The following is a 14,744-nucleotide window of genomic DNA, read 5'->3' as shown; positions in this document are numbered from 1 at the left end:
ATTGATTCCTCTGCAGAGCTTTAAGGAGACTAATTGTTTTTGTAATTGGACTTTCAAGGGAAAGCGGGAATGCCTTCTTATAAAAGCAATTGGCTTCCATCTCTGCTCAGACAGCACATCGCTTCCCCAGCAGGTACACAAACTCAGAGGCGGCTTTTACTTCCCCAGCTGGGTATTTAAAGATGGACAGGCTCTGGGTCTCTCCTCTCACAGGGCAGTGCAGAGCCTTTTTCCCTGAAGAGTAATTTCGAGGGAAACAGCTATTTTAGAGAAAATGTAAAAGACTCAAACTTTAGATGGAACTTAAGATGTATTTTTTTTTTATTAACCTCCATAGTTGTTCTTAGAACCAAGGCTGTTGCCCATATGGTGTTATTCCAGCCACAAAGAGAGGTTTTCACACCACTTAGGTCTAAGCTTGGCTGAAATAGAAACCTGAGCCCAGTAGCCCAAGCAGAGGGCCTTTTCTCAATCAAGGGAATGGTGGTTTGGGCAGTCCAGGGCCTCCCCAGAGCCCTCTGGCTTCAGGCTTCAGTCATTAGCATAGACTGCCTCTACCGAAGTGGTGGGCAGACTGCTCTTCCTCCATCCTTGCCTCTAAGGTGCAGGCCAGAACAATGACAGTAGGCAAAATACAACAGTGCATGGACATAATCCAGTGACCGCATACCTGGGCACTCAGCAAATAAACTGAAAACTTGTCTCCACACAGAAGCCCACACATGGATGCTGCTAGTGGCTTTCTCCACCATTGCCCAAACTTCCAAGCAGCCAGGCATCCTTCAGTAGGTGATAGGGGAACTGGCTGTGGTACACATGTCAGTAACAGCAGAGGCTGGCAGGCGGAGGGTTACATCGAGTTCAAAGCCAGCCTGGTCTATATGTCAGGGCTGCATGGCAGGATCATGTTTCAATACACCAAAATGTCAGGGGGCTGTGGGTGTGACTCCGCTGGTAAGATGACCACCGAGCACATATAAAGCCTTGGGTTTGGGTCTTAGCACTGCATAAACAAGGTGTGATGGTATATGACTATAATCATAGCACTTAGGATGTCGGGGCAGGAGTTCAAGATAGCCCTCAATTATACAGCACGTGGAAGGGTCACCCTGAGCTACATGGGACTCTGTCTTAACCTCCCCCTACCCTACCCTAACAAAAAGCAACAGCAACACGCACTAGGAGAAGAGCTAAGTCAACTGTGGTACATCCAGACAATAGAATATTAGTCAGCAGAAAAGAAGTGAAGAGACAAGGGAAGCTTGAAAGCATCTCACTGAGCAAATGAACATAATACGAAGCTACGCTGTTTGAGCCTGAGCATCTGCTAGGCTGGGAAAGACAGAACTGTGAACATCGAAGGAATCAGTGGCCATGAGTGCTCGGAGGATGGAGGGATGGGGGAGCACAGAGGGTTTCCGGACAGTGAGCTATGCTGTGCACCACCAAAGTGATGGACACACCCAGGCATTACACCTTGTGTGAACCATACAACCTGTTACACTGGCACTGACACCTCTTGTACGCTGTGGACTCTGGGTGATGGCAATGCCCCAGAGTAGGTGCACAGACAATGATAAACGTATTGCTCTGATATGTGTGTGTGTGTGAGGTGTGTGTGCCAGCAACAAGAGAAAATGTAGAGCTTTTCACTATTTTATATTTCAAAGTTTTGCTTTGAACCTAAAATTGCCCTTAAAAGAACCTGTGCTGTATGATATCTGTGGTTTTGTGTGTGTGTAAATGTCTGTGTGCTCTCTCTCTCTCTCTCTCTCTCTCTCTCTCTCTCTCTCTCTCTGTCTGTCTCTGTCTCTCTCTTTGGTTGTATGTGTTTATGGTATGTGTTATGGTATGTGTGTGCTTCTGTGACTGTGGTATATGTATGTGTCTGTGGTGTGACTATTTGTGTATATGGAGTGTGTATGTCTATGGGATGTGTGTGTGTGACTATGGGGTGTGTGTATATCTGTGTTGGTGGTTGTATTCATCTATGGTGTGTATTATGGTATGTGTGTATTTGGTATATGTGTGTGTTGGTGGTTTTCTGTATTATGATATTTGAGATCTGTGTGTGACTATGGTGTGATTATTGTGCATATGAGGTTTGTATGTCTATCATGTGTGTGTGTGTTTATGTGTTTTGATGTCTGTGGTGTGTGTGTCTTTGACTATAATATTTGTGTGTCTATGATTGTGTGTGACTGTGTTATGATGCTTTGTGAATACACGGCGTGTTATGCTATAGGTTGTGTGTGTGGTGCATGCACACACATGTGCAAATGCACACCCAGGATATGCTAAATGTCTTCTTCTGTTGTTCTCTGTCTTACTCCTTTAAGAGAGATCCCATTCTGAACTTGAAGCTTCCTGCTTTAGCTAGTCCAGCCAGCTAGTGAATTCCCAAAATTCCCTTGTCTCTGTTCCACCAAAGCTGTGGTTACAGGCACAGGCAGCCACGCCCCATTTTCTTTACATGGATGCTGTAGACCTGAATGCAGGCCCTCATACCTACTGAGCTGTCTCTCTAACCATAAAACTGGGTTGATTCTATTGAGAAATCAATAGCTTTCCTATAAGTTCCTTCCACTAAACATTTTTATATTGGGTCACCTAACTACCCCAAGCTACTTCAGACTCTGTTAGCTTTCCTGCAGCAATCTGAAACACCTTTAACCTAGAAGGAATGAACATGTGGCTGTTGACCTGGAATGTCTGTCATAGCATCCCTACCTGATGAATCCTTGTCCCACTAGCTCTTACACAGACTGACCAGTTACTAAGTCATGCCTCTCATTTGAAAGGTGTTTTCTATGCAAGCCCACTGTGGTAAGTCATGCCTTTCATTTGAAGGGTATTTTCTATGCAAACACATGTGAAGGTAGCCTAGTGACATTGCTGAAACGCTCAGGATGAGTTCTCTCCCCACCCATTCCCCACAGCTCTTTTCCTCCAGGCCTAATTGCTCTCAAACCCTCATGTCAAGACTAGGACCCTTGAGCCCCTCTCTGTGGTTCTTGGGGACTGCCTGGTCAGAAAAGTCCAGACACATTCAGCATCACATGTCCTAAGCAAGTGTGAGACACAGTTCACATCATTGTGGCAGACACTTTGTATAAATTTAGCTGTCAGACCCTTGGGGAATCTTTCCCTTCTGTCTGACTTGTCCCCTAGAGGAGAAGGCAGAGAGCATGCACTGGGTCACTAGGACCCACCAGTACATAACCATGAGGAAAGGCTGCAGTGAAGAGACACCCCTACTTCACAGCGAGGGGTGGAAGATAACGCCTGCAGACACATTTTTGGAAAGGGTGATGGTCTGGCCTTGGCTATGAGACTGCCTCTCAGTGATAATAGCAGAGATGACTCCCAGATGTGGGGTTTCCCAAACCCAAACCATTGGCTTTTGGAGACTGGGTACACTAATTAATTTCTTCCAGATATCCTTGCCGTTTAACACGGCATGCCTGAGTGGGCTGTTTGCAATCCATAACCCAGCCTGATACAATCTTAGGACACTGTCCAGAATGCAGGCTCTTTAGGCCATCTGACTCATTCCATGTATACACATCTCCACAATCGCAATACAATGCTTTATTTCCCATTCCATGGCTTTCTTTGCCTTCCTTGAACTCTAAAGAGACACCACTCCATGGAGAATGTCCTCACTTTGTTCTATTGGCAGTAATAAAACACCACGACCAAAAGCTATGTGGGGAGGAGAGGATCAATTTCATCGCACAGCTACAGTTCATCAGGAAGCCAAGGCAGGAACCTGGATGGAAGACATGACACAGAGAGCATGGAGGGACACCCCACAGCGTCCTCATCCTGCTTTCTGATACCACCCAGGCCTACCTGCCTGGAGGGGCACCACCCACAGAAAGCTAGGCTCTCTTATGTCAATCATCAATCAAGAAAATACTACACAGACTTACCTACAGGCCAGTCTGATGTGGAGTCATTTTCTCAGTGGGGTTCCCTGTTCCCAGATAACTCTAGCTTGTGTCAAGTTAATAGCAAAGCTAATCAGCGTAGTGATTAAGTTCCTGCATTTGTTAGAAGTGGTGTCCTAGCTCATTCCTGTCTTGTGTGAAGGACAGGCTTATTCTCCCCTACTCCACACATGTTGGGCAAGTTTTAGAGGAAGCTGACATGTCCTTCTATGTCTTCTGTGCTTTGAGATGATATTGTTCTTTTTCAGAGTCAAAGCATCTAGTCACATCTTCCCATCCACCATGTCTTGATTCAGATTCACCAGCTCAAGGAGACTTGGATCTGCCTACTCTGGAATTTGTTGTTCGGTGCTTACTCCACACAATCAGATTTTATGTCTCCAAGGACAGACATGATCCTGGAGTCTGGCATTGGATCTGCATATACTAAGCCCCTAGGAAGTGTTATATAATATTTGCTTACTTCTATGTGTGTGGTGTGTGTCTTAGTTGGGGTCTTACTGCTGTGAACAGACACCATGACCAAGGCAATGCTTATGAGGCCAACAGTTACTTGCTGCTGGCTTACAGGGTCAGCCCATTATCATCCAGGCAGGGGCATGGCAGGAGGAGCTGAGAGTTCTACATCTTCATCTGAAGGCTGCTAGAAGAAAGACTGATTTCCAGGCAGCCAGGGCAAGGGTGTTAAAGCCCATGCTCACAGGGACATAACTACTTCAAGGCCACACCTACTTCAACAATGCCACACCTCCTTAATAGTGCCACCCCCTGGGCCAAGCATTTTCAAACAACTGCAGTGTATGTATGTGTGTGCATGCAAGTGTGTGTATGTGCACATGTGTGTGTGTGTAGTGTGCATGTGCATGCATGTGGGAGTGTGTGTATTAGTTAACTATTCCTGTGTTGTTACAAAATACCTGACAGAGGCAACTGAAGGTTTTCTCTCCTGGCTCACAGGTTAAAGGTCCTTCATGGCATGGGAGGCACGGGAGGCACGGGAGGCACGGGAGGCACGGGAGGCACGGGAGGCACGGGAGGCACGGGAGGCACGGGAGGCACGGGAGGCACGGGAGGCACGGGAGGCACGGGAGGCACGGGAGGCACGGGAGGCACGGGAGGCACGGGAGGCACGGGAGGCACGGGAGGCACGGGAGGCACGGGAGGCACGGGAGGCATGGGGAAAGAAGGACAAAGCATGTGGTCAGGAGCAGAGCGAGGTGAAGGCTGCTGCTCACTTTCCTTTTTTCTTTTTATTCAGTCTGGGACCCCAGCTCAATGGATGGTCCTACTCCCCTACAGGTTGTGTCTTTCACAATTAAACCTCTCAATAGAAACAATCACAAATACATCCAGAGGTGTGTTTCCATGGTAACCCCAAATACAACTAACTTGACAATAAGGCTCACCATCCCTGTTAGCTAGAAACACCCCAAACAGAAATGAGCCAAATGAGCCAGGGAAGGGAGATTGACCAGTGAAACACAGCAAAGGTTGCTGGCAAATCTGATACTCAGATTCAGTAAGTCATGGTTGGCCAGAGCACCAGTGATGCTCCTGCTAGAGAAGGTCAAAGAGTGGCTTGGTATTGATCCTGACTGTATGCCTGCTGTATACACTCAACCTGGGTCTCATCCCTTCAGAGATTATGGGGTAGGCCTGGCTCCCTGTACCAAGTATCTTCCAACATTTACCCAGGAGACTGGATTCTGTTTATAGCTAAGAACTACTTCAGACCGAGGGGTTAAAGGTAGTACTGTGCGATGACTTAGAGCAGTGTCTTTTCAGCTAGATGGATCTGTGTTTAAAACTGAGCCTTTGCCATGTATGGTGGTAAGACCAATAATCGCAGCTACTTGAGGTAGGAGAATAACAGTTTTGGGGCCAGCTTGGGTTATCTACCAAGTTTAAGGTGAGGCGAGGCAATTTATAGAGATCATGTTTCAAACTAAAAATAGAAAAATGGCTGAGGCTAATCAGTGCTTGCTTAACTTGTCTGAGACCTTAGGCTCAACATTCCCAGCATCACATTAAGACTATTTGGCTGAAAAGGGAGACATAACAACAGATCCTGAAGAAATCCAAAACACCATCAGATCCTTCTACAAAAGGCTATACTCAACAAAACTGGAAAACCTGGACGAAATGGACCAATTTCTAGACAGATACCAGGTACCAAAGTTAAATCAGGATCAAGTTAACCATCTAAACAGTCCCATATCCCCTAAAGAAATAGAAGCAGTCATTAATAGTCTCCCAGCCAAAAAAAAGCCCAGGACCAGATGGGTTTAGTGCAGGGTTCTACCAGACCTTCAAAGAAGATCTAATTCCAGTTCTGCACAAACTATTCCACAAAATAGAAGTAGAGGGAACTCTACCCAACTCATTCTATGAAGCCACAATTACTCTGATACCTAAACCACAGAAAGATCCAACAAAGATAGAGAACTTCAGACCAATTTCCCTTATGAATATAGATGAAAAATCCTCAATAAAATTCTCACTAACCGAATCCAAGAACACATTAAAGCAATCATCCATCCTGACCAAGTAGGTTTTATTCCAGGGATGCAGGGATGGTTTAATATACGGAAATCCATCAACGTAATCCATTATATAAACAAACTCAAAAGACAAAAACCACATGATCATCTCGTTAGATGCGGAAAAAGCATTCAACAAGATCCAACACCCATTCATTTCAACAACTTTTGTCTTGGAAAGGTCAGGAATTCAAGGCCCATACCTAAACATGATAAAAGCAATTGTGATGGTTTGTATATCACTGGACCAGGGAGTGGCACCATCTGAAGGTGTGGCCTTGTTGGAATAGGTGTGGCCTGGTTGGAATGGGTGTGTCACTGTGGGTGTGGGTATAAGATCCTCACCCTAGTTGCCTGGAAGTCAGTCTTCCACTAACAGCATTTGGATGAAGACATAGAACTCTCAGCTCCTCCTGCACCATGCCTGCCTGGATACTGCCATGCTCCCACTTTGATGATAATAGACTGAACCTCTGAACCTGTAAGCCAGCCCCAATTAAATGTTGCTTTTTTTTTTTTTTGGTTTTTCGAGACAGGGTTTCCCTGTGTAGCCCTGGCTGTCCTGGAACTCACTTTGTAGACCAGGCTGGCCTCGAACTCAGAAATCCGCCTGCCTCTGCCTCCCGAGTGCTGGGATTAAAGGCGTGCGCCACCACGCCCGGCTAAATGTTGCTTTTTATAAGACTTGCCTTGGTCCTGGTGTCTGTTCACAGCAGTAAAACCCTAACTAAGACAAATTGGTACCAGGAGTGGGGTATTGCTGTGATAGGCCTGACCATGTTTTTATTCGAAAGAATGTGGATTTGGGGACTTTGTATTTGGAAAGCAATGGAATGCTTTAAATGGGGCTTAATGGGTCATCCTAGTAGGAATATGGAAGACTTAGTTGCTGGGAGTAATTTGAACTGTGTTGACCTGGCCCAAGAGATTTCAAAGGAGAAGAATTTCAGAATGTGGCATAAAGACTGGTTTTGTGGTATTTTGGTGAAGAGTGTGGCTACTTTTTGCCCTTGTCTGAAAAGTTTGCCTGAGGCTAAGGTGAAGAGACTTGGATTAATTGCATTGACAAAAGAAGTTTCAAAAAAGCCCAGCAGAGACTTTGTTCTCTGGTTAAGTCTCACAAAGAGAAGTTTGAACAAGCATAGCAAGCTTAGAAAGGCAAAATATAAAATAAATTGTTTGAATATTAAAGGAGTATCAGGAAGTGAAATGGAGCAAAATCTTGTGTTCTAGGAGATAACAGATTAAGGGAGTGGGACCTTGGGGCAAGATTCTACCCAGCTTAATTAGATCCAGGCATGGTGGTACACACCTTTAATCGAATACTGATCTCTGCATTCAAGGTCAGTCTACAGAGCAAGAACCAGGATAGCCAAGCTTAGGCAGTGAAGGATTTAGAAAACATAAAGCTAATGGTAATGTAATAAGGGGATCATGTTCTAGTTCCTGTAAGCAGCAGAACTTGGCAGCTTCAGCCACGTGGCTCTGGCTCTAGAGTTAAGAATGGAAGGAACTACTGGGAAAATTGATGGTGGTTAGCTGGAGCTAAGGAATTAGCAGTGATTAAGAAGAGACCAGCATCACTGAGGTGAAATCTTCTGGAAATTGTTTTCTGGGAGCACAAAGAAGCTGTGTTCCAGAGATACCCGAGGTTGTACCTCATGCTGCGGCTGGACTTGGTAATGTGAAAGAGTCACTCAGGTGGTACTGCTTGTGAAGGAATGAAGGGATCATGGAGAGAAGCTGAGGCTTAGCACTGTGAGAGGCCAGGGAAGGCCATTGGAGAAGGTGAAGCCTCAGCTGTAGTTGATGGCCCAGGACTGAAGGGGTCATGCAAAGAATTTGAGGCTTGGCACCCTGAAGAGAGCCTATGAGAGGCTATTGGTGAAGCCTAGTTGGAGTGGAACACCCCAGTGTATTGGAGATGTCAGTACCATGGGATGATCACCAAGAACAACAGCCGTAGTGGAGTGGATCATCCTGAGCTTAGAGTGCTACAGAGGGCAGAGCTGGAAAAATGAGGCAAGCCCTTAGGAGGAGTCCAAAAGATCAAGTGGAATCCCAGACACTGAAACAAGAAGCTGTAACATTGAAATTGCCTTGGAGACTCACAGATGTTAAAGATGCCAGAGCCATGGGATACATGCTGAGGAAAGCTGCTAACAGGGAGTAGAACCAGCCCAGGAGAAAGCAGTTTGTTGCAGTCAACAAAGATGAAAAAGGAGTGGAGATCTAAAGACCGCTTTGACATCAGCCATGGAGATGCAGAGTTTGGAGTTTGCCCAGCTGGTTTCCTGCCTTGCTTTGGGGATTACAGTTAATTAAGTTGAATGAATCTCAGAAGAGACCTTGAACTTTGGACTTTTAACATTGTTGCAACTGTTATAGACGATGAGGACTTTGAAAGTTGGACTAAATGCATTAAATGTTGCTTTTTATAAGACTTGCCTTGGTCCTGGTGTCTGTTCACAGCAGAAAAACCCTAACTAAGACAGCAATCTACAGCAAACCAGTAGCCAACATCAAAGTAAATGGTGAGAAGCTTGAAGCAATCCCACTAAAATCAGGAACTAGACAAGGCTGTCCACTCTCCCCATACCTATTCAACATTGTACTTGAAGTCCTAGCCAGAGCAATTCGACAACAAAAGGAGATCAAAGGGATACAAATTGGAAAAGATGAAGTCAAAATATCACTTTTTGCAGATGATATGATAGTATATATAAGTGACCCTAAAAATTCCACCAGAGAACTCCTAAACCTGATAAATAGCTTCGGTGAAGTAGCTGGATATAAAATTAACTCAAACAAATCAATGGCCTTTCTCTACACAAAGAATAAACAGGCTGAGAAAGAAATTAGGGAAACAACACCCTTCTCAATAGTCGCAAATAATATAAAATATCTTGGCGTGACTCTAACTAAGGAAGTGAAAGATCTGTATGATAAAAACTTCAAGTCTCTGAAGAAAGAAATTAAAGAAGATCTCAGAAGATGGAAAGATCTCCCATGCTCATGGATTGGCAGGATCAATATAGTAAAAATGGCTATCTTGCCAAAAGCTATCTACAGATTCAATGCAATCCCCATCAAAATTCCAACTCAATTCTTCAACGAATTAGAAAGAGCAATCTGCAAATTCATCTGGAATAACAAAAAACCTAGGATAGCAAAAACTCTTCTCAAGGATAAAAGTACCTCTGGTGGAATCACCATGCCTGACCTAAAGCTTTACTACAGAGCAATTGTGATAAAAACTACATGGTACTGGTATAGTGCCAGACAAGTAGACCAATGGAATAGAATTGAAGATCCAGAAATGAACCCACACACCTATGGTCATTTGATCTTCGACAAGGGAGCTAAAACCATCCAGTGGAAGAAAGACAGCATTTTCAACAAATGGTGCTGGCACAACTGGTTGTTATCATGTAGAAGAATGCGAATTGATCCATTCCTATCTCCTTGTACTAAGGTCAAATCTAACTGGATCAAGGAACTTCACATAAAACCAGAGACACTGAAACTTATAGAGGAGAAAGTGGGGAAAAGCCTCGAAGATATGGGCACAGGGGAAAAATTCCTGAATAGAACAGCAATGGCTTGTGCTGTAAGATAGAGGATTGACAAATGGGACCTCATGAAACTGCAAAGCTTCTGCAAGGCAAAAGACACCGTCAATAAGACAAAAAGGCCACCAACAGATTGGGAAAGGATCTTTACCTATCTTAAATCAGATAGGGGACTAATATCCAATATATAAAAAGAACTTAAGAGGGTGGACTCCAGAAAATCAAATAACTCCATTAAAAATGGGGCTCAGAGTTAAACAAAGAATTCTCACCTGAGGAATACCAAATGGCTGAGAAGCACCTGAAAAAATGTTCAACATCCCTAATCATCAGAGAAATGCAAATCAAAACAACCCTGAGATTCCACCTCACACCAGTCAGAATGGCTAAGATCAAAAATTCAGGTGACAGCAGATGCTGACGAGGATGTGGAGAAAGAGAAACACTCCTCCATTGTTGGTGGGATTGCAAGCTCTGGAAATCAGTCTGGCGGTTCCTCAGAAAATTGGACATAGTACTACCGGAGGATCCTGTAATACCTCTCCTGGGCATATGTCCAGAAGATGTCCCAACCGGTAAGAAGGACACATGCTCCACTATGTTCATAGCAGCCTTATTTGTAATAGCCAGAAGCTGGAAAGAACCCAGATGCCCCTCAACAGAGGAATGGGTACAGAAAATGTGGTATATTTACACAATGGAGTACTACTCAGCTATTAAAAAGAATGAATTTATGAAATTCCTAGGCAAATGGATGGACCTGGAGGGCATCATCCTGAGTGAGGTAACCCAATCACAAAAGAACTCAAATAATATGTACTCACTGATAAGTGGATATTAGCCCAGAAACTTAGAATAGCGAGATATAAGATACAATTTGCAAAACACATGAAACTGAAGAAGAACGAAGACCAAAGTGTGGACACTTTGCCCCTTCTTAGAATTGGAAACAATCACTCATGGAAGTAGTTACAGAGACAAAGTTTGGAGCTGAGACAAAAGGATGGACCATTTAGAGACTGCCATATCCAGGGATCCATCCCATAATTAGCCTCCAAACAATGACAGCATTGCATACACTAGCAAGTGTTTGCTACAAGGACTCTGATATAGCTGTCTCTTGTGAGTCTAGGCAGGGGCCTAGCAAACACATAAGTGGATGCTCACAGTCAGCTATTAGATGGACCACAGGGCCCCAAATGGAGGAGCTAGAGAAAGTATCCAAGGAGCTAAAGAGATCTGCAACCCTATAGGTGGAACAACATTATAAACTAACCAGTACCCCGGAGCTCTTGTCTCTAGCTGCATTTGTATCGAAAGATGGCCTAGTCGGCCATCACTGGAAAGAGAGGCCCATTGGACTTGCAAACTTTATATGCCCCAGTACAGGGGAATGCCAGGGCCAAAAAAATGGGAATGGGTGGGTAGGGAAGTGGGGGGGGGGAGGGTGTGGGGGACTTTTGGGATAGCATTGGTAATGTAATTGAAGAAAATATGTAATTAAAAAAAGACTATTTGGGCCTAGTCAGCAGTTAGTTGTAGGTTGATCAGATAAATTCCTTCATCTTACTAATGTTATACCTCCTGAAGGATAAATAAATACAATGCAGTCTATCACATGGGCTGTCCTGGGAACTAAAAACTGTTAGGGCCTAGGTAAAATATTAAGGCTTCAGTAGAATGGTAAGGCCTAGGTAAAATGTTAAGGCCATTAGTTATCTGGCTAGCCTATCATTATAAGGAAACTTTCTCATATGTTTCTGCTGTTACTAGGAAACTTTCTAATGCCCTTGGAAACCAATCATGATAGAACTTTTAAATCTTTTATCCCAGACACCCTCTCTATTAGAAACTGTCTTGGGGGCTGGAGAGATGGCTCAGTGGTTAAGAGCACTGGTTGCTCTTCCAGATGGTCCTGAGCTCAATTCCCAGCAACCACACGGTGGCTCACAACCATCTGTAATGGGATCCAATGCCTTTTTTTGGTGTGTCTGAAATCAGCAACAGTGTACCCACATACTTAAAATAAATCAATATTTTTTAGAAAAGAAGAAGCTACCTACCTGGTTATTGTTTGGAGCGTGCTGATTTGTGGTGCTTTACTTGGACACATGGTAAAGGGGTGTTTGCTAAAAGCTATGGGAGACATTTTCATTTCAGCAGATAGAACTTAACTATGGTGCCATCTCTATGCTGTTTAGAGGTGATATGCAGGACTCACAGTGGTTTAATTTAAGTGAACAGGAGGTACAGACAAGCAGGGCAATCACCTAAATGCTTGGCTAAAGTGCGTTTCCAAACTGTGGTGATATGAAGGAAGTCTGTCACATACTATGGCACGTGCATGGCCATTCTAGGGTAGCTCCCATCCCTGAGTTCATTTGTCTGCATGTTTCAGGGGCCTTGTTGCCGATTTGAGTGGGACATGTCTTCTGTAGATGAATGTGTTTGAACACTTGGTGCCCAGGAGGTGGTGCTGTTTGGAAGATTGGGGTCCTTATGAGTACATTTTTGCTGCAGGGATTAGGTGACTGGGGCAGGCCTGGAGTTTTTGTTGTCCAGTTCTGATTCCTGTGGGTTCTCTACTTCTTGACCACAAATGTAATTGTGAGTCTTCCACCATGCCTTCCTCAACATGATGGGCAGATTTCACTCTTATCTTACAAGTCAAATGGGTCCTTCCTTCCTTAAGTTGTTTTTGTCTGCTATTTCCTCAAAGCATCAAGAATAAGAGTGCAAAGGTCATTGCCTTGTGGTTCCTTCCAAGGCAAGACTCCTTCACACCAGCTCCTGCTCCGCCCCTGTGATGGTTTGCATATGCTTGGCCCAGGGAGTGGCACTATTAGAAGGTGTGGCCCTGTTAGAGTAAGTGTGTTTCTATGGGTGTGGGCTTAAGACCCTCATCCTAGCTGCCTGAAAGCCAGTATTCTGCTACGAGTCATCAGATGAAGATGTAGAACTCTCAGCTCCTCCTGCACCATGCCTGCCTAGATGCTGTCATGCTCCTGCCTTGATGATAATGGACTGAACTCTGAATCTGTAAGCCAACCCCAATTAAATGTTGTCCTTATAAGAGTTGCCTTGGTCATGGTGTCTGTTCACAGCAGTAAAACTCCAAGACAGCCCCAATTCCAAGTGAACTTTATAAAAAAGTATAAATAGAGAGAGACAACACTCATACTCACTTGAGAATTTGGGACAGGCTTTGACCCAGCTGAAATGTCACAGATCCAACTCTCATAAATGCTTTGATCCTGACCCCACCTGATTCCTTTTTATGTCTGAGTGTGCTTAACTGGTGCTGAGAGCTTTAAAGCATTGGTCCTTTGTGCACAGCATGGGATGATGTGAAATTATAAATCATGTCTCCTCTTTAAAACAAAGGTTTGAAATATTTCAGGTGCTGAGTGAGGACCTCTTAGGAAACGGATGCCCTTCACAGGTTTCATTCTCAGCTCTCCCTCCAGGACCCAGCAGTGAGGAGGAGTGGAGACAGATTCTTCCGTGGGAGCTTGGAGTGGCTCCAGCCTTCTTACCCTCTGCCTATGGCCCTTTCCCCTACAAACATGAAAGACGATTGTGGAAGGCTTGATTCTTGATTGAAGGCGAGGAGAAGGTAAAGGCTCATTCTAATTTCTCCCTTCTTGCACCCCGTACCAGAAAGTTGAGGAACTGCCTGGCTTGTGTAGGTACCCTTGTTTGCAAGAAGAAGAAGAAAGAGAAGGAAGAGGAGGAGGAGGAGGAGGAGGAGGAGGAGGAGGAGGAGGAGAAGAAGAAGAAGAAGAAGAAGAAGAAGAAGAAGAAGAAGAAGAAGAAGAAGAAGAAGAAGAAGAAGAAGAAGAAGAAGAAGAAGAAGAAGAAGAAGGGAAAAGAGGAAAGTGGGTTACTTGTCAAACCATGGGCATGGCAAGAGTACTTTTGATTGGATTAAATGGTTACACAAAGTGACCATGGATGGGCCAGAAACTCTGTGTATTTGGTTGACACAGAGCAGATCTTTCATGTTATCTACAGATACCCACAAGTGCCTTCCACAGACATGTCATGTCAGACTCTTAAATCATGTGCCTCCCTACCCCCCACTTCTGACTACCACCAGCAGGACTTTCCTATTTAAAACAAACATAATTTACAATTACTCTGCTTAGTTAACCATGTCTAGGTCATTGTTGTAGAGTAATTGTATTTCATGTGTATGGGTGTTTTTGTCTACATGTGTTTTTTTTTTTTACCACATGTATGAAATTCTCATAGAAGTCTCATAGACATCCTGGAACTGGAGGTATAGCTGGTTGTGAGCCACCATATGAGTTCTGGGTCCACTGTAAGAACAGCGAGAGCTCTTTAGCTGTTGAGTTATCTGTTCCTCTTCTAGCTTAGGAGACTAGAGGATGGAAGGTACCTACCTTCAGTTTTCCTAACAATGCAAGGACTTAAAAAACCAGGAAGAATCCAGCCCCTATGAAATTCCTTGACCTCACAGTGTAGCTGGAGGATATTTGGAGAGGCAAAAGGATGGCGTGCTCTCCCCTCCAGTTGTTGACAGTTTCACCTTCCAAGCCACTAACATGGACTGAAGTAGTAACTCAGGAGAGAAGGTGACTTTAGGAATCTGTTTTAAAAATTGCTTGATTTTCTCTGAGAGTTTGCATTTAGATGACAAGTCATCACTAGTTTCC

The sequence above is a fragment of the Mus caroli genome, unplaced genomic scaffold (assembly GCF_978045245.1).
Source record: "Mus caroli unplaced genomic scaffold, Mus_caroli_1 scaffold_12, whole genome shotgun sequence".
Lineage (NCBI taxonomy): Eukaryota > Metazoa > Chordata > Mammalia > Rodentia > Muridae > Mus > Mus caroli.
This window is presented reverse-complemented; position numbering follows the sequence as displayed.